Source organism: Chiloscyllium plagiosum, unplaced genomic scaffold (genome assembly GCF_037043375.1).
Source record: "Chiloscyllium plagiosum isolate Xiang-an unplaced genomic scaffold, Cpla_swu_hap1 HiC_scaffold_10, whole genome shotgun sequence".
Taxonomy (NCBI): Eukaryota; Metazoa; Chordata; class Chondrichthyes; order Orectolobiformes; family Hemiscylliidae; genus Chiloscyllium; species Chiloscyllium plagiosum.
The window spans coordinates 107,918,406-107,945,989 of record NW_028270148.1 but is presented as its reverse complement, the minus strand read 5'-3'; the positions used below and the strand labels follow the sequence as shown (position 1 = coordinate 107,945,989).

Below are 27,584 nucleotides of genomic sequence, written 5' to 3'. Positions count from 1 at the left end.
TGGTGCTTGAGGGGCACGGATGGTCGGGTAGCATCTGAGGAGCAGGAGAGTCAACATTTGGAACATAAGCCCTTCATCAGGAATGAAGAGTTGAAGAGGTTATTGGTTCTTCTGCTTCTGGGATGCTGCCTGGCCTGCTGTGCTTTTCAACTCTGATCAACAACGAGAAAAAAAAGATAAACAGAAGATTTGCCCTCCCCTTCACTGTTTGATCACACAGCATTGCCCTTTCATGTGAAGGGTACGGCTTGTCTCACACCTGCACATACACACAACATGGGTGCTGGGGAGAAAAATAAGCTCTACTTCAGTTAGGTGGTAGTGTGGGGGCAATTTAAAAAAAGAAAGAAAAAAAGATTTAAAAAAGAACAGGAAAAAAAGAGAAAAAAACAGGAGTAAATAAAACCAGAAGATTTCACTGTGTCTCACACCTGCACATACACAACATGGGTGCGGGGTATAAAATAGGCGCTACCGCAGTTAGGCGGCAATGTGGGGAAAAAAGAGAAGAAAAAAATGAAAAGAAGAGAAAATAAAATAAACAGAAGATTCGGAGAGTGCCCTCAGTCTCGGGACTGGCTCTGAGCTGGCTGGTCAGAGCCCATGTACTGTACATGTATAGCTCATAAGGTATAGGAGCAGATTTAGGCCATTCGGCCAATCGAGTCTGCTCTGCCTGTCGATCATGGCTGATATGCTCCTCACCCCCATTTTCCTGCCTTCTCTCCATATCCCTTCAACCCATTACCAATTAAAAAATATGCTTAACTCCTTCTTACATTTACTCACTGTCCCAGCACCCACCACATTCTGGAGTAGCGAGTCCCACAGATTCTCAACCCTTGGGGGAGAAGTAGTTTCCCCTCAACTCTGTTTTAAATTTGCTGAAGGGTGACTTGGTGATGGGAAACTGGCCCGTGTGCGGTTACTTCGGTACGTATAAAGAACTCCATTTTAGAGTAAAGGCATTTGTAGCCAAGTTTAGACTCTGTGATAACAAAATGTGCAGAAAAGAAATGATTCACCCTTCAGATTTGGGTAATCTAGCTGTAATAGCTCTGCTTATGATTTGGAGATGCCGGTGTTGGACTGGGCTGTACAAAGTTAAAAATCACACAACACCAGGTTATAGTCCAACAGGTTTAATTGGAAGCACTAGCTTTCGGAGCGACACTCCTTCATCAGGTGATTGTCCTGATGAAGGAGCGTCGCTTCGAAAGCTCTGCTTAGATTGCTCCTGGAGTACTGCACTCAGATTCAGGAACTGGATAAGGTGGGGCCCAGATTTACTGGAAGTAAAAGGTTAATTTATGTGAGCTGATTATATAGACTTGGCCTGTATCCTCCTCAATATGTAACAGATCTAATTGAAATCTCCATTGCTCAGCCGGTTGAGTAGCTGATGTACAACACTGATGCAACAGGGGGTGCTCTTACGCTGTCATGGAACATTTCTCCAAATTTGTAACTTGAGATATATGTTCGTTCTGAAGTGTTTGAGACTTGGGTGAATGCACATTATTGAGGGAGTGTAAAAAGTGGTTGACCTGGCAGTGATTGATGCAAAAGAAGTGGAAAAGTATTTAATTTGCCAGCATCGCAATTTTGATTGTCACACATTTAGTTTGGGAAAGGTCTCATACTAAATGGACTGAACAAACAACAAATGACAAACGCAGGTTGGACTTCGGTGTAGATTTATTCGAAAGAAGTAGGGGATTAAGCTGGCCAAGGATAACATAAAGCATTACATACTTAAGGTGAGTAGACAGGATAGCACTGGCTGTCTTCTGAGGAACAAAGCCCTCTTAGCAAAATGAAGTTGTACTTCAGTGGAACTCTGTAAGAGCTGCAAGTGTGTAAGGTTAGATTACCACATTCCTCTCTAACATAAAAGCCCTGAGCCCCATAAGTGCAGGCTTGGAAGGAAATAATTAGCCTTAAACCACACTGTGGCATTGAAACAATAACTTCATTATACTGTAATGCTGGCCTGCAGACACCCAAGATAAACTGTTAAAATTAAGGGTAAACAAACAAGAAGGTGTAGGATTTTGAACATGCCTTTGCTGGCTTCTGCTGTGCTTTGAAGTTCGATGGAACATGTTGTCACTTTTCTCTGGGTGCTTCTGAAAGCCTGTTTTTAAAAAACATCCACCCGTTAACATGTTGTGTTGCATGCTGGAACGGAGAAGAGAAAGTATCTCGGTAGCAGGCTGTTTCGTTTTTGTTTCTGAGAAAAGAGGAGGGATTTGGGTGTGCAGATTTGCTAAACACTTCGGGAGAGCCCATCTGTCAGGCTGACTCAACCAGAGGACGACTGCAGGCATTGACTGAACCTGTGGAAAGGCATTGCTATGAAGGGTTTGGATAGTTCAGTTGGCCGGAAGGCTGGTTTGCTCATCACAGTGGCGTTCACAGCGTGGGTTCACTTGCCCTCACTGACTGAGCTTACCATAAAGGATTCTCCATCTTAATCTCTCCCTTTATCTGAGATGTGGCGATCCTCAGCTTTAAACCATTGGGATTCTGGTGATATTACCTTTACTTACCATGATTGTTCTCATTAGTTAGGGGCTATTTTTTGAGAGGCTTAAGATATCCCTTTATCAACCTCCTGAAAATTAAAATACATGAATCCACAAACTAATGAGATTGTCTGGAATGCTGCCTCATTATTAAGATTGCTTTTACCTCAAAACCTGGTTGTCTGTGCGATTTAGTTGATGACCACATCCTAAGAAGGCTCCTGTTATCAAAAGTTTCCTTTGTGGTTACTGCACTCTTTCTCTGTGTTCCAAAGCAATGCTTTTATTGTTAAGATGTTTCTACTCTAATGGATTCCTCTGTTCTTAAACACCTCCTGTTGTTTAATCTGTGGTTATGGAAGATAAAGGAGCTAATATTGTTAAGGAGGGTGCACTCTTTGCATGTTTTGAAAGTGGTACAAGTTGTTATAAAATACTTAGTTAGTCATAGCAGCGTGTGTGTTGCAAGTGAGAAATATGGTACAGGTCAGGCACTAACAAATTCACTCATTCTTCCTTTGAATGTGGTTCTGTAGATAATACTCTCAACCTTGAGTCAAAATGGTGACATTCCAGAACAGGTACAGAGTGCGAGCTGCATTAGTGCAGGCACAACCTTTACAAAGGAGATCTTAAACGGCAGACTCTACTGCTTTCTCCATTGGCTGTACCAGATCCCACTGCACGACTGCAAAGAAGAACCAATATTTATTCCTAAACAAACTTTATTGAGGCAGATTATCTGGCCATTATTTATTTGTGATTTGGCTCCAACAGGGTATCATTGCAAGAGACAGCAATGTTTATATTATCTCCCATAGCATAAGAAAGAGCTTTGGGTATTATAGAATTGAAGAATCCAATGGAGACCTTATGACAGCTAACTGTTCCAATCAAGCATTGCTTTCACATAAAATAAAACAAAGGACTGCAGATGCTGGAGATCTGAAGCCAAAAGAGAAATTGTTAGAGAAACTCAGCAGACCTGTCATCATCTGTAGGAAGAAAGCAGAGTTTTGAGTCCAGTAACTCTTCATCTGTTCTGATAAAGAGTCACTCAACTTGAAACTTTAACTCCACTCTCATGTTTCGAATTTGGTGATTCTTTATCAGAACAGTTGAAGAGTTACTGGACTCGAAACTCTGCTTTCTTCCTCCAGATACTGACAAGCCTGCTGAGTTTCTCCAGCAATGCCTATGTTTCTTACATTCGCAGATGTATCTGCGTGAGTATTAGTCTATTTGGGGACAGAAAATAACCTGTTTCTGTCAACATGTCATGTTTCAAGTGGCCTGAGTTAAGATGGAGCCTGTAAACTTTACAGAATCATATAAACATAGGAAATAGGAGCAGGAATGGGCCATTCCACCCTTTGAGCCTGCTCTGCAAATCAATATGATCATGGCTGACCATCCAATTCAGCACCCTGTTCCTGCATTCTCCCCCATACCCTTTGATCCTTTTAGCTCAAAGAAACATATCAAACTCCTTGAGGCCTCGACTGCTTTTTCTGTAGCAGATGATTCCACAGGCTCACCTGTGAAGAAATGTCTCCTCATTTCAGCCCTAAATGGCCTACCCCATATCCTTAGACTGTGACTCCCGGTTCGGACATTCTGATCATCAGGCACATGCTTTCTGCATTTACCCTGTCTGGTTCTGTTGGAATCTTACAGGAGAACACCCTTCATTCTTCTGACTTTCAGCGAATATTGTCCTAACTGATCCAGTCTCTCTTTATACGTCCGACCTGCCTTCCCAGGAATCACTGTGGTAAATGCTCAATGCATCAATGTCCTTCTATAGCTAGAACATCCTTCCTCAGATACGGAGACCAAAATTACACACAATATTCCAAGCGTGGCCTCACCAAGGCCCTGTACAATTTCAGCAAGACATCCCTGCTCCTGTTCTCAAATTCTCTCACATACCAACAAACCAGTTGCCTTCTTTGCTGCTTGCTGTATCAATATGGTCACTTTCAATGACTTGCTGCACAAAGACAAGGTTCCCTACACTGATGATAGCATGAGTATATGTCTTCACGGTATTCTGACATACATTTGAGAGACGAACCACAACAGTTATCACAATGCTACTTGTGGGAGCTCGCTGTGTGCAAATGGATGCCAGCAGCCACCTGATGAAGGAGCAGCATTTCGAAAGCTAGTGCTTCCAAATAAACCTGTTGGACTGTAACCTGGTGTAGCGTGATTTTTAACTTTGTCCACCCCAGTCCAACACCGGCACCACCACATCACTATTTTTCCCACATTACAGCAGTGACTACCTGGTGATAAAGCATGTTGGAGTATTATGAAGGACATGGTGAAAACCCAAGTGTCCTTGCTATCCCATCTCTGTCTAACATTTAGAGCTCTACTTAACCCAACAGCGTGCAACTTTCAGAGACCACATTGTTGCATCTTCACTTCTCTCTCATGTGGTACAATGTTTCTAATTGCTCTTGGAGCAGTAGTCCATTGTAATTTTATTTCCATGTTGTAGGGCTTCCTGCACAGGCAAATTATTATAATCATTTTCCATCAGCAGGTGACAATGAACGAGAGCAGGAAAGGGTCAAGTGTGTTACTTGTTGGATAACTCGTTGTTATTGAGCTGGGGTTTCACTGTTTTGTAATCACAGTGGAAACTGAGATACAGCAGGAAGCAATGTGTTACCAGCAGTGGTGGTGGAAGCAGAGTCATTAGGGACAGTTTAGTGACTGCTGGACATGCACATGGATAGCAGTGAATTGAGGGGTGCATAGGTTAAGTTATTTTATTTTACATTAGGATTAATCCTCAGTACAACATCGTGGGCCAAAGGGCCTGTTCTGTGCTTTACCTTTCTATGTTCTATGCTCTAATTGACACACTGTGTCCTTGAGGATAGCTTCCATATGGATGGTATCTATTGCTGTGCCCCCTGTGTTTGTGATGTGTTGCTTCCAATTCTTGTAGAATCCAGCCACCTTCAGTCATCAGCTCTGTGAAATTCACTGAAGGATGTCGAACTTACAGCAATTTCAGGGAGGCTGGAACATAGGAACTGGAATAGGCCATTCAACCCCTCTAGCTTGCTCCACCATTCTACACAATCATGTCTGATCATCGAGCTTAGTATCCTAATCCCCCCTCTCCCCCCATATCCCTTTGATACCTTCAGCCACAAGAGCTGGAATACGTCTTCTTGAAAAATACAGTGTTTTAGCCACTTTGTGTAGGAGTGAGTTTCACAAGCTCACTCCATTCTCTGGGTGAAGAAATTTCATCTCTGTCTTAAACCTTACCTTTAAACTATGATTCCTATTTCAGTCTTTTATTCTCACCATCGAGGACATCCTGTCAGCATCTAACTCTCTAATCCTGTTAGAGTTTGTAGGTGTCGATGAGATCCCCACTCATTCCTCTAAACTCCAATGAATGTAATCTTCATCAACTTGTGCTCTCTTCATTCATCGATCCTGGAAATCAATTTGGTAAAAATTCCTTGTATTCCATATATTGCCAGAATATCTTTCCACAGACTGGGTCCATTACATTTCATCATTTATATAAATGATTTGGATGTGAGCATAAGAGGTATAGTTAGTAAGTTTGCAGATGACATCAAAATTGGAGGTGTAGTAGACAGCGAAGATGGTTACCTCAGATTACAACATGATCTTGATTAGATGGGCCAATGGGCTGAGACGTGGCAGATGGAGTTTAGTTTAGATAAATGTGAGGTGCTGTATTTTGGGAAAGAAAATCTTAGCAGGACTTATACGCTTAACAGTAAGGTCCTAGGGAGTGTTGCTGAACAAAGAGACCTTAGAGTGCAGGTTCATAGCTCCTTGAAAGTGGAGTCGCAGGTAAATAGGATAGTGAAGAAGGCATTGGTATGCTTTCCTTTATTGGTCAGAATATCGAGTACAGGAGTTGGGAGGTCATGTTGCAGATGTACAGGACATTGGTTAGGCCACTTTTGGAATATCGTGTGCAATTCTGGTCTCCTTCCTATCGGAAAAATGTTGTGAAACTTGAAAGGGTTCAGAAAAGATTTACAAGGATGGTGCCAGGGTTGGAGGGTTTGAGCTATAGGGAGAGGCTGAACAGGCTGGGGCTGTTTTCTCTGGAGTGTCGGAAGCTGAGGGGTGACCTTATAGAGGTTTAGGAAATCATGAGGGGCATGAATAGGATAAATAGACAAAGTATTTTTCCTGTGGTGAGGGAGTTGAGAACCAGAGGGCATAGGTTTAGGGTGAGAGGGGAAAGACATAAAAGAGACCTAAGGGGCAACTTTTTCACGCAGACAGTGGTGCGTGTGTGGAATGAGCTGCCAGAGGATGTGGTGGAGGCTGGTACAATTACAACATTTAAGAAGCATCTGGATGGGTATATGAATAGGAAGAGTTTGGAGGGATATGGGCTGGGTGCTGGCAGGTGGGACTAGATTGAGTTGGGATATCAGGTTGGAATGGATGGGTTGGATCCAAGATTCTGTTTCTGTATTATATATCTCTCTGACTCTATAAGGAAACCAAAACCGCACACAGGTGCAGCCTCACCGAACCCTGTCTAATTGCAGCAAGAATTTGATGGGATTTATTCTGCCAAAGTGTCATAGGTCTCTGTTGCTCTCTCCACAGAAGCTGCAAGGTCCTCTGACTTTCTCAAGCATTCTTTGCTTTAACTACAGAATATCTGCCTTACTCAAGTAGTTGTTTGCATTTTGTGTTGAACTGCAGCTCAAGTCACAACTGTGCATAATTTAGAGCACTACAAAGTCACAGGAGGGAGCTTTATATCTGAAAATGTCAGTGGTACCTGTTTTGTGCTGCTTCTTCAAATGCCTATTGTGGGGAGGGTTAGTGCACTCAATTGGCCGGGCAGTTAGTTTGTAATGCAAAGTAACACTAGGCAGCATGAGTTCGGGTTCCTGCACGAGCTGAGGTTACCGAGAAGGTCCTGCTGTTCTGAACTCTCCCCTTGTCTGAGGTGTGGTGACCCTCCAGCTAAGCTCAGCAGCAGGTTATTTCTCTGTAATGAGAGAGAGGAGCTCTCTGGGACGATGGTAATTTAGCTAGAATGAGGTGCACACCAGAGATACTGAGTGTGGCATGCTGAGGCTGTGTTAGCAGTTGCAGCAGCGGGTTTCCTTTATAAGACTTCACTCTGAGGTTCCAACGAGGTTACTTTTGCTACAATGGAATCTGAGACATCGACAATCAAACACTACATCATAGTTGGATTCACAAGGGTGTGATTGGAATTGGCCATCAGAGAGTCATACAGCACTGAAACAGACCCTTCGGTCCAACTCATCCATGCTGACCAGATATCCTAAATTAATCTTATCTCATTTTCCAGTTTGTGGCCCATATTCCTCCAAACCCTTCCTATTCATATACCCATCTTGATGCCTTTTAAATATTGTGATTGTACCAGCCTCTACCACTTCCTGTAGCAGCTCATTCCATTAACGTACCACGCCCTGCCCCGAAGGTCCCTTTTAAGTCTTTCCCCTCTCGCCTGAAACCTATGCCCTCTAGTTTTGGACTCCACCACCTTGGGGAATAGACCTTGCTTATTTACCCTATCCATGCCCCCCATGATTTTATAAACCTCTATAAGGTCACCCCTCAGCCTCCGACACTCCATGCAAAACAGCCCCAGTCTATTCAGCCTCTTCCCGTAGTGCAAATCTTCCAACCCCAGCAATCACATCCAAACTAGAAATAATAAGTTCCAAGCTTTGCACAAAGCCCTGCATCAGTTTAATGCCAGAATCTTCCATGCTCTTTGATGTCAAACCTAAGCTTTCTGGCAGGCGAATACACATTACCAACGATCGACCTTCTCCTGTAAATCTGAGTCCTCAGTTGCTTTCTCTTGAGGGCAGGGGATGGCCTAGTGGTATTACTGCTTAGACTATTAACACAGAGACCTTGGTAATGCTCTAGAAACCTGAATACAATTCCCACCCTAGCAGATAGTGTGAGTTTGAATTCAGCATGTTAGAAAAAAATTAAGAGTCTGACCATGACCCCATTGCCGGAAAATCTAACTGGTTCACTAATGTCCATTAGGGAACTGAACTGTTGTCCTTACTGAGTCAGGCCTGTATGTGAATTCAGACTCACACCAATTTGGTTGAGTCTTAACTGCCCTCTAGGCAATTAGAGATGGGTAATAAATACTGCTTTTGCCAGCGGTGCCAATATTTTGTAAATTGATTTTCAGAGAAGCTCTCCAATGAGTTAAACCCTGTGTTGCCTGCAGTGCACTGTCCAATGTCTCACCACCCACTGATCCCCAGCACTTTCCATCTAGCTTCTAAGACATTCACAGCATCAGAGCTTGAGTTGGCAGCTGCAGTTGGGAAAGCAAGAGATGGCTTCACTGTCACTTCCTCCACGGACTTCCTCCACCACTTGGCCAGGTTGTGTGACTTGTATGACACTGCAGATCATAGGGAATGGGGAGAAACCAGTAAAACCTGGAAATGGTCTCAACTCACCTCGAAATCCTTCACGTGGAACTCCAAATTGAGCCAGTACCATAATTTCCAGTGATTACTGAGTTTTTCTTCTGGGATCCTGACTGGTGGGATAGCTGGGTGAATGATGGGGGTGTAGTGAATTGAGCATTGTCTAAGTTGCCAAGTGATAGCCCTTGAAAATGGTGACTTTGGCCACTCATTGAATTTCTGGTGGCATATCCCATTAATTTGGGGGGTGGTGGTGTGTGCTGTGGAGGGTGATAGGAGTGGGAGGGGGAGGGGGGGAGGGATGAGCTGGAAGAGCCTGACATTTACACCTTTTGCAGTTGAGGAGAAAGTGTCATGTGGGGAGTCAGAATGGGTATAAAGATCTTCCATGATTTCAGCCTTGCCACCGGCCATGCCTTTGGCAAAAGAGCTTTGATCATGACCAGAGCCATCTCTTTCTTGTTGTTAGAGTCCACACATGCTCATCATTCCCCCTCTGCATTATGAATTGTGAGGAAAAACCCATCTGGGTCACTAATGCCCTTTAGGGAAGAAAGCTGCCATCCTTACCTGGTGTGGTCAACATGTGACTCCAGACCCCCAGTGATGTGGTTGACTCTTAACAATTAGGGATGGGCAATAAATGCTGGCCCAGTCAGCGATGTCCCCATGCTGTGATTGAGTAACAAAATAGACTCATCCTGAATACCTTAACATGGAACTCCAGTTTGGACCTGTAGGATCATTTCTGATGTTTACTAGTTTTTGCTTCTGGGATTCTTCCTGATGAAGACTGTTAGTAGGTGGATGATGGGAAGGGGGTGAATTGAGCAGCATCTGAGCTCACTGAGGTAACGGATGATAGGATGTATTGTTTGAAGATGCATTCACTGATCTTGCCCACTCATGGGAGATCGTTGGGTTGCTTGTGGCGTTTCTTCACACCCTTGAGGCTTAATTCCTGGCAATGGTGATCTGCTCACTCTGCCTTTTGCGTTTCTCTGGGGCCCCTTGGTGATCCCTGTGTGGGAAGGTACAAGTTTAGGTCACCGGGATGAAAGCTTTTGCGAACTGTTTCCTGGCATTGTTGTATCCCTGGATGATGTTATCTGTACATTGTGAAATAATTTTCCATCAGCCATGTCCAGCATCCCTGCGCTTGATTGCTGTCCTATTGGAGCTATGTCCTCCCACACCTAAGCACCTGCTAGTTCTAAGAGGTAGAGAGTCCCATTCGATGTATGAATCCCGTTCCTGATTCATTGTTGCTTCAAACATTTTGCTTGGCAAACTGGCATTTCTCACTCCCTGATGTCCAACTCCTCCAGCAATTGTACTGAGTAAATGTCTGCCCTTGCTTTCCCTGATCCTAATTTAGATGCTAAATTGCCTCCTAAGTGAATTTTATAGGTAATTAAGAGGATTACTGCCTCTTGCTTTTCATGGGCTCAGCCTGCTATGTGGGAGAAACAGCTCGCAATTTATCCTGTAGACAGAAAGCAGCAACATGGTGAAGAAACCAGCAGACCTTATAACTCGTAAAAGCTTTTAGTGACCTATAATTAACCCCTCCGTAATACTCCAACAGGAATTTCCAAACTTTAGCCTTGACTATACATAGATTTACAGGTACTAATAGAACTGAGACTTTGGAAATAATCGTCTCAATGGCTTTTTTTTAAAAATGGCTTTCTGTGCTACTTTTGTCAAACATGGCAAACATCCATTGCTTTTTTTTTCACTTAAACTTCTTCCTTGACAAGCTAATGAATGCAGCATTTGTTCCCAGTGTAAAGAGATGCTGCAAAGCATATACAACTAACACTATGCAAAGTTGAACAAAATTCTAAAATCTATTCCACTGGCTAAGAGAGAAAAACATTGCAATTTAACTAAATTGATTTCTGTAAATCACTCAAATTCTATTCATATTAATGCAAGTGTTATTTTATTTCATCCTTCTACTATTAAGGTGATAGATGTTAGCTTTGGGAAATGCAATACCTCTCCACTATTTGGCTTCAAGTATTTTGCATTGGCTTTATAACAAAGAGGAGAAAGTGAGGTCTGCAGATGCTGGAGATCAGAGCTGGAAATGTGTTGCTGGAAAAGCGCAGCAGGTCAGGCAGCATCCAGGGAACAGGAGAATCGACGTTTCGGGCATAAGCCCTTCCTGAAGAAGGGTTTATGCCCGAAACGTCGATTCTCCTGTTCCCTAGATGCTGCCTGACCTGCTGCGCTTTTCCAGCAACACATTTCCAGCTTTATAACAAAGAGACAAACATCTTCCACACTGCCCTGTTGATGTGCTTGAATGCATCCTGAAAAGAAAGAACATTTTCCCCAATACAGTGACATTTCCAATCCCCCACATGCACTTGATAGAATTATTGTTAAATTTCCATGCCATACACAAAAGACTTGCATTTATTTCTTCATGACCACCAGGCATCTCAAAGCACTTTGTGACCTTTGAATTACTTTTGCAAGTGTAGCCACTGTTGGAGTCATAGAGTCATTGAGATGTAAAGCATGGAAACAGACCCTTCGGTCCAACCCGTCCATGCCGACCAGATATCCCAACCCAATCTAGTCCCAACCTGCCAGCACCTGGTCCATATCCCTCCAAACCATTGCTATTCATATATCCATCCAGATGCCTCTTAAATGTTGTAATTGTACCAGCCTCCACCAATTCCTCTGGCAGCTCATTCCAGACACATACCACTCTCTGTGTGTAAAGGTTGCCCCTTAGGCCTCTTTTATATCTTTCCCCTCTCACCCTAAACCTATGACTCTCTAGTTCTGGACTCCCTGACCCCAGGGAAAAGACTTTGTCTATTTACCCTATCCATGCCCCTCATGATTTTATCAACCTCTGTAAGGTTACCCCTCAGCCTCCGACGCTCCAGGGAAAACAGCCCCAACCTGTGCAGCCTCTCCCTATAGCTCAAATCCTCCAACCCTGGCAACATCCTTGTAAATCTTTTCTGAACCCTTTCAAGTGTAAGGAACAACTAATTTAAACACAGCAGACTCCGACAAACAGCAATCTGATAGTGGCCAAATAATCTGTTTCTTTGTGATGTTGATTGAGGGATAAATGTCAGCCAGGATGCTAGGGGGATGTCCTTGGCTGTTAATGCTATTTTACATCTACCTGTGCAGATAGACAGGGCCTTAGTGTAAACTCTCATCTAAAAGTTGGCACCAGCAACAATGCAGTACTCCCTCAGTACTGTACTGATGTGTTCAAGCACAGAGAGGAACTTGAACCGATGACCCAAAGCAAGTAGATGACCAACAGTACCATGCATGACACTCACTAGGATGGTAAAAATAAAATGCATCTTTCTGAGGTTCCGTCCAAGCCAGTAAAAAGAGGAGACTTTGGTTTAATTCTTATCCAGGTCCCAGCAGTTAAAGGATATAGTTCTAACCTATTGTATTGTCCAGTCCCTTTCAAAATCTCTTAATTTATCCCTTGAATCTGACAGTGCCAAATGAATCGATAAATAACTCTCATACCTTCCTGGCAGTGTGGGGCTCTCATATGCTTTGTTCAATGCCAAACCAGTTAATAATTCAGTTGGTAGGTTTTTTTACAGGAATAAAATTTCTACAAAGAATTGCTGTTAGTTATTACTTAGTAATAGATTTTGTTGCCTCAGAAACCATATCAAGAGCAACTTACTTCAACTGATAAATTCCTTTTCAAGTATATCTCTTCAATAAATTAGATCAAAGCATGGGTTGGATCTAACTGTAGATGCAGAAGGAAACTGCAATTTATTGTTCCCGGTTTAAATTCGCTTGGCTGGAATGATGTCTTTTAATGTACATTACTTCGCACTGAAGCCCACAGATAATGGACTAACTAAAGAAAAAGGAAATGTAAGATCTACTTCAGTCGGTGATAGACAGGTAACCTAACTGGCAGAGAAAAGAAGTGTAGCTCATTTGCATTAAACTTTAGAGCAGCAGTTTATTTTATATGAGATCTGTTGCATGACTCATGGTTTTGAAGAGGTTAATGCTCATGTTACTTTGTCTACACCCATTTTACTCCTATTCCACACAATCTCTGGTGAGAGACAAGGAGCTCCCCTCTTGTTTTTGGAGGGGATAGATGCATCTGTACCAGCTCCCTAAGGTCCTAGTCGTTAGAAGTTCTGAAACAGAATCAGTAGCGTTAGTGGATGCTGCCAGACCTGCTGAGTTTCTCCAGCAATTTCAGCTTTGTAAAAAGCTAAAGAACTGCGGATGCTGTAAATCAGCAATTTCTGCTTTTGCTTCTGATTTACAGCATCTGCAGTCCTTTCGGTTTTCAAAGATCTGAAATTCCTGGAGAAACTCAGCAGCTCTGGCAGCGTCTGTGCAGGGAAATCAGAGTTAACATTTCAGGTCGAGTGGTTCTTCCTCAGAACTGTTCAAGTTCCAGTTCTGAGGAAGGACCACTTAATGTGAAACATTAACTCTGATCTCTCCCTACAAACACTGCCAGACCCGTTGAGTTTTTCCAGTGATTTCTGTTTTAATTTCAGGTCTTTGTTTGTTTCAGATCTCCTCAGTTCTTTGTTTTATCCTAGCCATTAGGTCTGACCGAATGTAGTTCTAACTTTTGCTTTCATACACTAAATATTCTTCTTATCTTAGAATACTGTCTCTATCTGTAGATGCTTTATGATGATCCATTCCCCAGCACTAATTAGTAGATAGACCCAAAGTCAAAGCAAAAATAAAGGATGTTTTCTATGAGCAAACCACCTCAAATAGCCCTTACACAGTATTCCGTCCTTTTAGAAGGGGCAGATATCACAAGGTACTAGGAGTGACCACCTGGGAAAACACTGCAGGACCTACTTTCAAATTCATGTACGTGTGAATGTAAATGTGAATCTGATATGAATCATATAAGAGAGCAATGAACACAAGTAGTCACACAGTTCAACCTTTGTTTAGTACATCTTACATATCTGGAGAATGAATTGTCTTTGAGACCTCATTGAGAAGCTTCAGGTGGTGAATGGTTTGGGGAGATATGCACTCACAGTTGTGATATGATGTGCACGTACCTTTAAGAGTGCACATCTTAAACCACTGTCAATTATTATTCACCACAATGGGTTGTGATGTCTTTGTCCCGTGACCTGTGGGGGGCAATCTGTGTAGCAGTGATAGGAGCTCAATGTAATGTGACTATCCTCCCAGCGGAGATTAGCTTGATCTTGTCACATATGCAAATAAAAAGTAACCCACACTGTTGTTACACCAATCCTTGTGTGTGATTGGTAAATTTACATCTAAAAGAAGAAGGTAACACTCAATGATGAATCATGTTGTAGCAAATAAAAAGGTGCCAACCAACATCATGAGGAACTATTAACTTTTCTCCCAGTCCCCTGAATTGAAGAGCAAACTATACAAGATGCTAGGGGGCTGTTGTGGTGCAGTGGTAGGTTGAATTCTGACCTGCTCCAGAGACAGTTAATTGAATTAGGAAAATATCTGCAAGCTGTTTGCAAAGGTGCTGTGGTGCAATGGTAATGTCCTACCTCTAAGCCAGGAGGACTGCATTTAAGTCCCACCAGCTCCGAGCAGTGTGTAGTAATATCACTCAGAAATTGATTTCTTTTTCTTAGAAGTGCCAGAGAAAGACTTGACCTATGTGCTCAGATAACGGATCTGCGATTGGAATCTGTCCCTATCTAATTCTACATTCTATATGTAATTCTGATGTGTTGGTACACCTTTTCTGAAATTACAAACGACAAATGAAAACAAAAGTGGAAAAATGATGTATAATGGCTGATTTAATACTGTGGGACTTTGCTGCTGCTTCTAAAGTTCTGATTCACCTCTTGCATAAGCAAGAGGGACCAATGAAGTCTTTATCTATAAATGCAGGTGAAGCTCCAATGACATCTTTGGAGTTTGGTTGTGACTTTACCTAGAGACCTGGAACCGCCATTGTGCCCTTTCTACCTCAGCAGGAAGTGGAGCTGAGGACAAAAAGGACATGTTTTTCTGTTCTATGACCTTTCCGTGTGGGAGCTTATGCTCTGGGGTGATCAGATTTCCCATACCCTGGGATCACTGTTCATTACTATCGCCTCATCACCTCCCCACTTCATAATCGAGGGATTTTCCAAGCACATAGCTGAATGTCAGGGGCGATTTCTTTGAGTGACATATATCAGTCCAATATGTTGTGTCTGCTCCAAAAGCAGAGAATGCTGAAGAAACTCAGCAGGTCTGGCAGCCCCTGAGGAGGGAGAAACAGAGTTTCAATGTGACTGTTCTTTTGGACTCAAATGTCAGACCTACTGAGTTTCCCCAGCAATTTCTCCTTTGTTTTCCTATTTCCTGCATCTGCAGTTATTCATGTCAGTTCTGTCTGCTGCACAGCTCCCATCTCCCATTGCTTTTGAATGGGAGTTTGGGGCCCATACAATTAAGATCCAAGGGTCCAAATCTCATTGATCTGACATTAGTGATGCCCCATTTTGAATTGAAAGCCAACCTAATAGGTCACAGAAAAGAGGGAATCTTTGGTGATTTATTCAAGTGAAAGACCATTCTGCATGAGTCTATTTGAGGCGGCAGCACTTTTCTGGTCAATGTTTTATTCCTTGACCAAGACTGTTATGTGGTTTTCTACTTCATTCTTGCTTGTGGGTGCTGGCTGTGAGTAAATAAGCTTTCACCTTTCCCTGCAACAATTCACACAAAAGTCCTTCATTAGCTGTGAAGTGGTGATATATAAATGCAAGGTGCTCCTTTCAAACACCAACATTATTGTCGAAACTCAGCAGGTCTTGCAGCATCAGTAGAGAAAAACACAGAGTTAATGTTTCAAGTCTAGTGACCCTTCTTCAGAAGCGTTCTGAAGAAGGGTTAGACCAAACTGGAAACACTAACTCTGTTTTCTCTCCACAGACGCTGCCAGACCTGACGAGTTACTCCAGCAATTTCTGTTTTTGTTTCGGAATTTCAACATCTTCGTTTCACTTTTTTCAGGCTATTGTTTCCAGCCTCAGGACAAGAGTGTTAAAAAAACATAAAAGAGACACCCCTAAGAAATATTTCACCATCTCTCAAGTATCCCTGCATTCCCATACCTCGTATTGTTCAGATTGGGATCACTTTTGTCCAGAACTTTGATCAGTGAATTGGACAAAATCCAGGAAGTCATGGCAGGTTTGCATATCAAATATTTCTGCCTGTATTCCAGAGCCTGTTGGGAGACAACAGGACAACATATGCTCAAATGGTCCTGCGTAGACATAGCTGGCATTAGGAGTTAAACCAAAACATATTTAAGCCTTCCCCATTCTACATAACAGGCACAAAGGAATGAAGAATCCACCCCTGTATATCAGATGGGCTACTTAGAAGTGAAACTTAGCTGCAAGCAAATAGGATGAATTATGTTGCATGCTCCAATTTCCAGCTTTATGAAGGTTTAAGTGGAGGTCACTCTGGTGTAATTAATGTAACTTGTCATAAAGAATTTTACAATGAGTTTGACCCTATTAACTAAAGAATATACTTTTTATGGACTTCCTTTAAACTATCCTTTTTAAAAGGAAAGTATTTATATCACTTATAATAAAACACATGCATCTGATTGGAATATAGCCTTTCAGCCCATCGCTTTGGTACTGGCACCTTACTACAAATAGCAAAACTTAATCACATCACCCAACTCTTTATCCATAAAAATTGATATTCCTTGCAGTATCAGGCAATGGTGTGAGCACCTTTACCTCAGAGATCTCAGTAAGACAGATATCACAGTGATTGGGACAAGCCTTTCCGATGCACGATGCGTTGTGGAAACTGAACAAATTGGGAAGGAAAAGAAAGCACATCTCTAGGAAAGAGACTGATGGTCACCCCAGGAAAATGGTGTTAGAGATTGGTTGTGGTGGATCTATTACATGGGATCCCCATTGCACTGAAAGGCTAGAATGTGTGCGGTAATGTATCAGCCTCTATAAGACATCTGTGGGTACTGCAGGCCCATTGGGAGACTATCTCATTTGCTTCATATCTTAACAGAGCACCTCAGTGCTCAGGGGCCAGGTGAACTTGGGGTAGATTTGGGGATAGTATGTCTTGGGCCAATCCTTGTTTCATTGGTAGGCAAGAGTCAGAGCTTCTGACAGTTCAGCATTGCAGGGTATCCCATTGTAGTGGTTTCCCCAGCTGGACTCATACTGATGATGTGATGTGGTAGTAATGGATTAGTAATCAAGTAGTGCCAGGTTAATGCTCTCAGGAAATGGATTTGAATCACTCCACAGCACCCCCTGGAGTTCAACTGATACATAATAAAGTCTTTGTAATTGGACGTTTGGCTCTGTAGGTCCTGGATGGATTGTTTTATTGTTGCAAAAATCCATTTAGTTTGGTAAAACCCTTTAGGGTAGGAAATCTGCCATCCTTATCTGGTCTAGTCTACACATGATTTCAGACCCATAGTAATATGGTTGTCTCTCAATTGTTCTCTATGTAATTAGGAATGAACAATAGATGCCAGCCTGACCTGAGACATCTATATCTCATGAATGAAGTTTTTAACAAAAAATTGTTGCAAAAACCCATCTAATTTGCTAAAAACACTTTGAGGGAAGGAAATCTGCCATCCCTCCGTGTTCTGGCCGACATGTGACTCTTAATTTCCGGTGGAAATAGTTTAACAACGTACCAATAGGGCAATCAAGGACGGACAACAAAGGCGGCGTTGACAACGATGTCCGTGTTCCACGAAAGAAGTCTTGAAAAGGTGCCTTCAGATCTTTCAAATTCTGTGTGGTGGGCTCCATTTTAACCAGGAGTCTGATGGATGATGAATCCATCAGAGGAATCCATAGGTGACCCCTTTATCAGGACTCCATCTTATTTTCTGTGCTGGTGGTGTGATTGCATGTGAGAGGAGATGACTGAAGACGTCGATTCTCCCTCCCACCCCCGTGACGATTTTGGAATGTGCACAATGTGAATGAGATGTTCCTTCATCCGAGGCTGTAGTGGCCAAAAAATTGCCACATTCCAATTTCGTTCCCTCATTTTTTGCAGAGGTTGTAGCAAGGATGGATAAGGTGCTTGTTTGTTCCATGTAAGAACATTATAGGCCTTCGGTGCCGTATGTAGAGACTGTTCTGAGCTGCCCAGATATGCTCCACATAGACAGAAGTCAATAAGCCCTGTGCCAGCAGCCCTTCAGAGGATCATTGCAGCTCAGCTTGAAAGCTGGCTCTATTTGTGCTTTTCTTTTACAAGGAAGTGGGGCCAGGAGGAGAACATTGCTTTCATCATGACCATTGACCTTTGGGTCTTCCCCCTCCAGGTTGACTATACAGCTATCCGTTTGCGTCCGCGTTCCATTTGCAGCACTGATTCCCAAATATTTTCCTGGTGCCATTCCATTTTAACACCCCTTGGCTTTGTGTGAAAGGTTTGGGTAGGGATCCAAGACTTATTGTGTTATGGTATAGCAGGATGGGGCTGGGGTAGGGGAATGGCCTTCATCTGCTTAGCTTGGGTGGGGTGACTGTTGGCTCCTGAGGGGAGGGAGATGGGGGATTGGTGCTGTGTAAGGATGAAATGACAGCATTTTCTGTGCATATAAAAAGAGCATTTAATATTTCCACAGCTTTTTATGGGAGCAGCAATCAGACCTCCAAAGATCTGTCCCTTAGGTCAGGTTACCAATAGAGAAGATAAGTGAGGATTTAAAGGGACTTTGTAGCATTTCACATTCAGACTGAGCCATTGCTGCCTCCGAGCTTATCATTCGACTGGGTCTCAAAAACCAGAATTTGGGAAGCCTAATTTAACAGGTGTACTAAGATCTGCAAGGCTATAGTGCAGGGGGAGGCCAGTTCCCATTGTCCATCAATGATCTCTTCGCGAAAGCAATCCCAGAGTAACCTGATGAATCCTCTTTCTATCCAGTGTTCTGTACCTATCCTTGTTTCACTTACTGGCATAAGCTTCCTTTAAAGGATGCAATACTCACTCACCCTCTACCTAAAGTCATTTCTCTTCCATTCTCCACTCACTGTCAGTGGCTGATACCCCTTTGTCACTGACTTCTCAGGTCAGGATAATATTCTTTCTGAATCTCTTGATCAAACTCCGTCAAAGTTTTGAAAACACCATGAAACATCCTCCGCTGAAGAGGAAAAAATCTTACTGCTGTGCTAACCTTCCTTAAAACATCATTAAATTGGGAAGACAAGAGTGAATCTTGCTGCATCATCTCCAATCCACCTCTAATTTGAACCATACTTATTGACCCTGATTTTCCCTTTCAGCTTCATTAGAAGGCATACTCTTATTATTTGTACAACATTCTAGTGGTGTTGAGTCCTCATTGGATCACAAGAGGACCATTGTGTTAACATATATTAGTGCCTCCAATGATAGTGGCAATGTTTGTACTGTTAGAATACTGGGGAAAGGACAGGGTCAAATAAATTGAGAGGTAGCCTCAGCATGATCAAGGAGACAGATTTAGGAATCTTCAGGAAGGAGATGATCAGGTTAGGGCAGGAATTTCCAGTGAGTGCGTGATCGTGGTTGAAAGCATGGCCACCACTAGAAGAGCTTCCTGGAGGGAACTAACGATGTAAATCACCACAGCCCCACTCTCTCATTACAGAAAGGCAATGGGTGGTGGTTATAACACAAGGATCATCATGCCTGAGGTTCGGGGAGGAGGTTGAGGATGAAAAGCCTTCACAGTAACTGCAGCCAGGCTGGGATTTGAGCCCATACTGTTGGGCATCCATTCATATTGCAAATCAGTCAGTCAGCCAACTGAGCTAACTGATCATTAGAGCAGCGATGCGACACTAAAAACAACTTTATTTGGATGTATATATGCTGGCCATATTGGACATCCAGTTTTAAAGTATACAAGATGAGTTGGACCAATGTGTCTCATTCGTTGGTTACCCTGGTGCTTTCTTCTTCAGGAACAGTGGAAATGAAAACAAAAGGTCATGATACTCAGGGGGGACGCATGGTTGGGGAAGATCGGGATGAGATAAAGTCATGAGAGGATTTGAATATGTGCCATAAAAGGTCACCAGAGTTTGATGAAAATGGTGATGAGCATGACACAGAATGTGCTGTGGAGTCTGATTTTTCATTTCGGTCTTCGTTGAATGCAGCTGGAAGGTAGAGGGAGAAGAGAAACATCAGAAGTCAAGGAAATGACGACACGGGCAAGGGTTTTGACAGGATGGAGGAGAATGAGAGGTGGAGATGTTCGATAATTCAGAGGTGAACAGAAGGGAAGCAAGAGGTAACTAGCACACCGAGACTTAGTCCATGTCTCAAGTGAGCCTGTGATGGGAGAGAAAAGAATTGGGGACATTGAGCGGAGAGGGGACTTGATGTGCATGGGAACCAAATGGATTAGCAAGTGTGTATGGGATTCCTGGCTGCTCATTGGACCACAGTCTTGCCTCAATCCTAGAAGAGACATTTATATCATCTACAGCCATGAAAGTTGGAGGGTGGCTGATGTCGTGCCTTTATTTAAGAAAGGCTGTAAGGAGAAGCCAGGGAACTATAGACCGATGAATCTGACATCAGTGGTGGGTAAGTTGTTGGAGGGGATGCTGAGAGATAGGATTTACATACATTTGGAAAGGGAAAGACTGATTAGGGATAGTCAGCATGGTTATGTGCATGGGAATCATGTCTCACAAACTTGAATAAGTTTTTTGAGAATGTAATCAAAGACATTGATGAGGGCAGAGTGGTGGATGTTGTCTACATAGACTTTAGTAAAATCTTTGACAAAATTCTGCATGGTGGACTAATTAGTAAAATTAGATCACATCGGATTCAGGGAGAGCTTGCTAATTGAGTACAAAATTGGCCTGATGGTAGGAGACAGAGGGCTTTTTTTCAGACTGGAGGCCTGTGACCAATAGTGTTCAACAGGAATCAATGCTGGGTCCACTTTTGATTTTCATTCATATAAACGATTTGAATGAGAATTCAGGAGGCATGGTTAGTAAGTTAACTAATGACACCAAAAGTGGTGGCATCGTGGACAGTGAAGAAGGTGATCTAAGATTATAAAGGGTTCTTGATTAATTGGGCCATTGGGCTGAGGAGTGGCAGATGGAGTTTAATTTGGATAAATGCAAGGTGTTGTATTTTGGTAAAACAAGCAATGGCAAGACTTATGTAGTTAACGGTCGGCCCCTGGGTAGTGTTGTTGAACAGAGAAACCTAGGGGTTCAAGTACATAGTTCTTTGAAACTAGCATCACTGGTAGACAGGGTGTTTAAGAAGGCATTTAGACTTACCTTTATTGGTTAGACTACTGAGTATAGGAGTTGGGACGTCATGCTGAGGCTGTACAGAATATAGGTGACACCTCTTCAGGAATATTGTGTCCAGTTCTGGTCGCCCAGTTATATGAAGGATATTATTAAACGAGAGAGGATTCAGAAAAGGTTTACCAGAATGTTGCCAGGACTGGAGGGTTTGAGTTATAAGGAGAGGCAGGATAGACTGGGGCACAGAAGGTTGAGGGTTGACTGCATAGATGTGCAGACAAACCTGACGGTCACAGATAAGGTGAGTAGCGAAGGTCTTTTCCCTAGGGTGGGCGGGTTTAAAACTTAGGGGCATATTTTTAAGGTGAGAGGAGAAAGATTTAAAAAGGTCATGAGGGGCAACTTTTTCACACAGAGGGTGAATTAACTGCCAGAGAAAGTGATTGATGCAGGCACAGTTACAACATTTACAAGTCATCTGGACAGATACATGAATAGGAAAGACTTAGAAAGATATGGGTCAAACACAGGCAAGTGGGACTAGTTTAGTTGGGCAAATTTGGTCAGCATGAGTTGGACAGAAGGGTCTGTTTCCCTGCTGTATGACTCTATGAATGTCTACAAGTACACTTTTCCAGTAGGATAGCCATTGCCAGGGAAGGATTAAGCAGTCCTTGCCTTGAGAACCCATGAGACAAATTGTGGCCAGTCAACCTCCAGTAGTGAATGCAGCATGGACTTCAGGTGGAACTGGGGAGATCTTATGACAGGAATTCCCAAAGTGGAGATGGGGGATTGACGGTGTAGTGAGCTCCGAGTTAGCAATGCCTACCACCTCACTCCCTCCCTCCTGTTCTAATTAGTTGTGTCCTCATTTCCTCCACACTGCTCACCCATACAGCATCCAAGTGTTGAAATGGGGACAAATTTGGGACTCCCTGCTTTGTCGATTAAATGGATGAGCTAAGCTGTCCACTCGTTCGGCCATTTCTGAATCCAACCTTTTGCTCTTTCCTTGCATTAGTGCACATTCAAAATCATGCAAATCTGTTAGGCATTTGACCTGAGCGTGTTTAATCTCCAACTATGAACTTGAGCAAATGCCTCGTTGCTTCTTGATACAAGATCATGTAGCACTCGCTGCCTGTTTGGTGTTGAGTCATTTGTAATGGGTCAGTTGCCAAAATCGGCAGTTTTTTTCCACCGTTGTGTTTGTGTCCTGGAATTTGTTCATCTGCCTCCAGTCACGCAAAAGTGGCTGTTTCAGCAGAACTGTGCATTTTTAGCTCAAGGATTTATGCGCTGGAGACAGCATTTCCAAAGGCTGAAGTGTTTTTTTTTTGTTTTGATATTTGTTGCTGATTCAAATTTCCTTCACAGGGTAAGAGTAAGATTTAGAGGCAAAAGCCATGAAATGAAACATCTGCGCCCCTTATCACTTTGTTTAACGAGGAACTTTCATTCCAATCGTGTTTGCGCTGTCTCACATTTGATTTTGTCAATCCCATAAAAATGGGGAATGTCACAAATTTTCCTTTTGGATAACAATGTAACCAGTGGCTTCTCGGTCCAGGTATGGTCAGAGTGGCTTTCTCGATTAGGTGTCATTTGTCAGAAGTTTAAAGCACATGGGATGTGATTTCTCTTGGTGGAAGCAAACCTATTGCCAACAGTAATGTAACTTTCTACATGGTACTTGGAGGTAAAATTGTAGCCATCGTTCTCTGATTAGACAATGAGGAACTGATAAGAAGCAGGAGGAATTATCCAACAGAGAAGGTGAGCATTAATGAACATTTTTCATCATTCTGCTTATTGGATGCCTCATACTGCTACCAATAACAGATGCAATCTTGTAGACCACTGTCATGGCCAAATGCCTCCAACTATTTCCGTGAATTAATCTATTTTTGGAGGGCGATTGTTGTGGCAAGGGTTTTGTGACAACTTGCACAATAAGGTGACTCAACAAATGCATAGGTGCACTCTGTTACTGAACCATTTGTTAAATTGCTAATTGTTGTCCGTAGGTCTGAAAGGGTTAATGGTGAGGAGTGCCATAAGCTCTGCTGGTGTCATATGGACTTGAGTGCAGAATAGTTAAGGATCTCAAAGGAGAGAGTGCGAGCTAACATCCAGATCCTTCTCAAAGTCACGATCACAATATCTACCATTATCGACGCAACCTTGAACTGTGCACTGACATGCAGCAATACGTTACTTTACCTTATTAACTGCAAGAGACTCTTCTTGCTAGCCCAGGAAATGGTGATCCTTTACCACAATAAGTCAAACAGACACTATACAGCCCTTAGAAGGATGCTAGTGAACACTTTCGTCATGACCTTTCGTGTGAAATGAAGGAATATTTTTTAATGTGTACCAAAGAAATGATGTCTGACACATTTTCACTCATGTGGTCCATACAATGGTGTGTTGGTAGTGTGCTATTAGGAAGGTAAGAATAATTTGACAACATTATCCAGCTAGCCTACACATCTTTGGACTGTGAGTGGAAATCAGAGCACCCACAAGAAACCCATGCAGACACAGGGAGAATATGCAAACTCTACACAGTCACCTGAGAGTGGAATCAAATGTGGGTCCGTGTTGCTGATGAGGCAGCAGTGCCTCACTGAAATCTGTCATCCTTCCCTGGTCTGATCTACGTGTGAGTCCAGGCTCTCAGTAATATGGTTAACTCTTAATTGTGATCTGAAATGGCCCTTGCAAATGACTTGGTATTAGAGGTGGGCAATCAATGATGACCCAGCCAGTGATGCCTATGACCGGGAGTAAATAAACACCAGACAAGGTATATTTTCACTGACCAGCATTGAGTAAGTATTAATGAAAAGTGAATAGCTATATTTTTTCAGTGCATCATTCTTTTTCCAGTCCAACTTCATAGTGACAAACCCATGGGAATGGATAAAGGGAAGCTTGCTTATTAAGAATTTCTTTGATCCTAGTTTGAACTATCTGCTGATTACAGTATCCAAAAGGACAAGAGAAAGCACTGGTTCACACTTATGCCTGAATATGAATGAAGGAATGAGATGGTTCCCACTGTAGACAATTCTGGCATTATGCATGTCGATAGCCTGTAAAAGATCCATAAACAATAACTTTTATTTACATTGCGTCTTTGCAGTTGGAAAACATCCCAAGACGCTTCACAGAATCACAGTCGGATACAAAAGGATTCCAAGCCAAAGTATAAGTTCATCTCGTGAGAGTGACAGATGCTTGTTCTCAGATGTGGGCTTGAAAGAAAGAGGGAACACAGAGAAGTGAGTGGTTTTAAGGAGGGAATTGTAGAGTGGGTAACGAGGTGACTGCAGACAGAGGCGGGGGAAGGTGATGGTGTACCGGTACAATCGTTTAACTGTTAATCCGGGAATATTCCAGGTTACTTGAGTTCAAATCCCACCACGGCAGGTGTTACAACTTGAATTCGCTAAAATTGTATCTAATGATGACCAACCATCCATTGTTAGGGATAAAACCCATCTGTTTCACTTCACTAATGCTCTTTAAGGAAAGAAATTGCCATCCTTACCTGGCCTAAACTCTATGTGACTCCAGACCTGCAGCAATGTGGTTGACTCTTAACTGCGCTAAATTGGTACACTCGGCTTTGTGTTCATTGTCTGAATGACCTACCACCTGAATGTCAGTCTCTCTGTCATAGTTTTGTTCTTCAGCTCATTAAAGGTGCTGATGGGCTGTTTGGTGCGTCCATCTCATATAACCATGAGGCAAAAGTGATGCTGGAGATTAGACTCAAGATTAGAGTGGTGCTGGAAAAGCACAGCAAGTCGGGCTGCATCCGAGGAGCAGGAAAAGTGACATTTCGGGCAGGAACCCTTCATCAGGAATGAGGATGCTGCCTGACCTGCTGTGCTTTTCCAGCACCATTCTAATCTTGACTCATATAATCATGAGGCAGGAGTAGAGAAATTCTCTCGCTGCTGAGACCTTTCAGAGTAGAAGCAGCTGGTGCTGTATTTAACACCCTTTAATACATCATTTAACTCCTTTTCAGATGCTGCAAGTTAGGAGCTTCCACGTACAGTCTCTCAGAAAGCGAAAATATGAATGCCAGTTGCATCCTGTGTAGATGTGTGAGCGGGTTGTGTCTTCCTATGCAGAAAGGAAAGAAGATGATGTCAAAGGTTTCCCTGAGGTCCAAAACTGAACTCCTGAAAGGGAGAACATGGATTCTGAGTTGGGCTGGGATGAGCCAGGATAATTGTTGATTTGCTAATGCCTACTTTGGTAGCTGGGGGAGGGAGAAGGACACTGCCTGTACACCATTTAAGGCCATGATGTTGAAAGGACATTAATGTGGAGGCCTGAAGAAACTGCAGCTGACAAGTAACTGTTCTGACTTTGGGAAATATCGATGTCTGGTTTCTCAAGAGCGAGCTGGACTATAAGTAAGATGCAAATGCACGAAAACAAGGTGATCACCATTTATTGTTGAGATTCTGACCTCACCTTTGAAACCATAAGGAGAGAAGTGAAAGAAAGATCTCGATATTGAGAATCAGTTTTTAAAATTTTCAATGTGTTGTCCCAAATCCCTTACCATTACCCATGTTGCTTAAGGCAGGGGAAAATTCTATGCAAATTTCCAATTTTATTCTCGGGCAGTGCATTCCTGGATGTAATTCAGTGTGTTTATATTTAGAAAGAAAGAACAGTTTGCCTCTTCATTGTTTGCAACTTATTGTCTGTCTGTGTCCTGTCACTGTCAATGAAGCTGCCAGTGGAAACTGTTTCACCTTAATTACTCCATCAGGACTGTTTCAATATCTCCTATGAAACAGAAGGACAGGCTTTTTGTTTTAATAGTGCCTTTTAAGAGGGTGGCATGGTGGCCCAGTGGTTAGCACTGCTGCCTCACAGTGCCAGGATTGTGGGTTTGATTCCAGCCTTGGGCGGCTGTCTGAGTTTGCACATTCTCCTTGTGTCTGCGTGGGTTTCCTCCTACAATCCAAAGATGTGCAGGTTAGGTGAATTGCCCATAGTACTCAGGGATGTGTAGGTTAGGCGCATTAGTCAGGGATAAATGTAGAGTAATAGGGGAATGGGGTCCAGGTGAGATATACTTTGAAGGGTTGATGTGGACCTGCTGGGTTGAAGGGCCTGTTTCCTGTAGGGATTCTATGTAAAATGTTCAAAGACATCTAACTGTCTATTTGCATTTCCAAAGATAATTAAATGGCAGAAGTGCAAACAACCAGGCTCCAAATGATCACTGTGATAATGACCATGTGATCTTTCCATTTTTATGAATTAGACAAGGTTGGTATGCAGACTCAGTAAGGGATGAGGAAGGTGAATGGACTGTTGGCATTTATTACAAGTGGGAATCAAGTATACAAGAATGGAAATGTCGCTACAGCTGTGAGATGGCATCTGAATTATTGGGTACAGTTTGATCTCCTTACTCTAGAAAGAATATTACTGCAGGGGAGGCAAATCAGAGAAGTTTCACTTCACTTGACAGCTCCATACGATGCAGGGTTGTGATAAAAGGATGCTGACACCAATCCTCTCTGCTTGAATGAGTCTACGGAACAAGTTAATGCATGATAAAAACCAGGTACATGCTCGGAGCAAAATATCCGCACAATCAGCACCCTTTCTCCCCAGCACTCCACCCCAACACTATTGCATAAATCTTCCGGTAGCCGATCATTTTAACACAGCATCCTGCTCGCTTGCGCATGTGTCTGTCCTCAGCATGCTGCAATGCTCCAGTGAATCACAGTGAAGGTTGGAAGACCAGCATCTCAGCTTCAGACTGGGCATTTTACAGCCTTCTGGACTTAATATTGAGTTCAACGCCTTCAAACTGGGAACCCACTCCCATTCCTTCCCTTTCGTTTAGCTTTACTTGTTATATTCTCTGTCACCACGTCCTATCTCCTCTCTCACTTCAGTGACATTGTCTGTTCTTTCCAGTCTGCCAGTTAGACGCACCATTGTTCTGTCATTTTCACATTCCGATTATTTAATCTGAATTATCAACACCCTTTCACCCCCAGCACTCCACCTCTCTCTGCCACCATTGCATAAATGCTGCCCCCTCCACACTTCATGTCAGCTCTATGAAAGGTCATCAAAGACTCAAACCATTAGCTTGCTCCCTCTCCAAGGATGCTGCTTGACCCGCTGTGATCTTCAGCATTTTTTTTTTTGTTTTCAGCTACAATAGTTCATTAATCATGGTTTTTGTTTTTTAATTTTTTTTCAAT

The 27,584-nt window shown here is 42.8% G+C and overlaps 1 long non-coding RNA gene across 1 annotated transcript in view; it reads left to right on the top strand.

Moving 5' to 3' along the window:
- Positions 1-1,681: 1,681 nt before the first annotated feature.
- LOC148149059 (uncharacterized) overlaps positions 1,682-27,584 on the top strand; it is a 38,049-nt gene continuing 12,146 nt past the window's right edge. The window contains exons 1-2 of the long non-coding RNA XR_015758320.1: positions 1,682-1,760; positions 24,470-24,608. This is a non-coding gene — a long non-coding RNA (uncharacterized LOC148149059). The remainder of the gene's footprint in view (positions 1,761-24,469; positions 24,609-27,584) is intronic.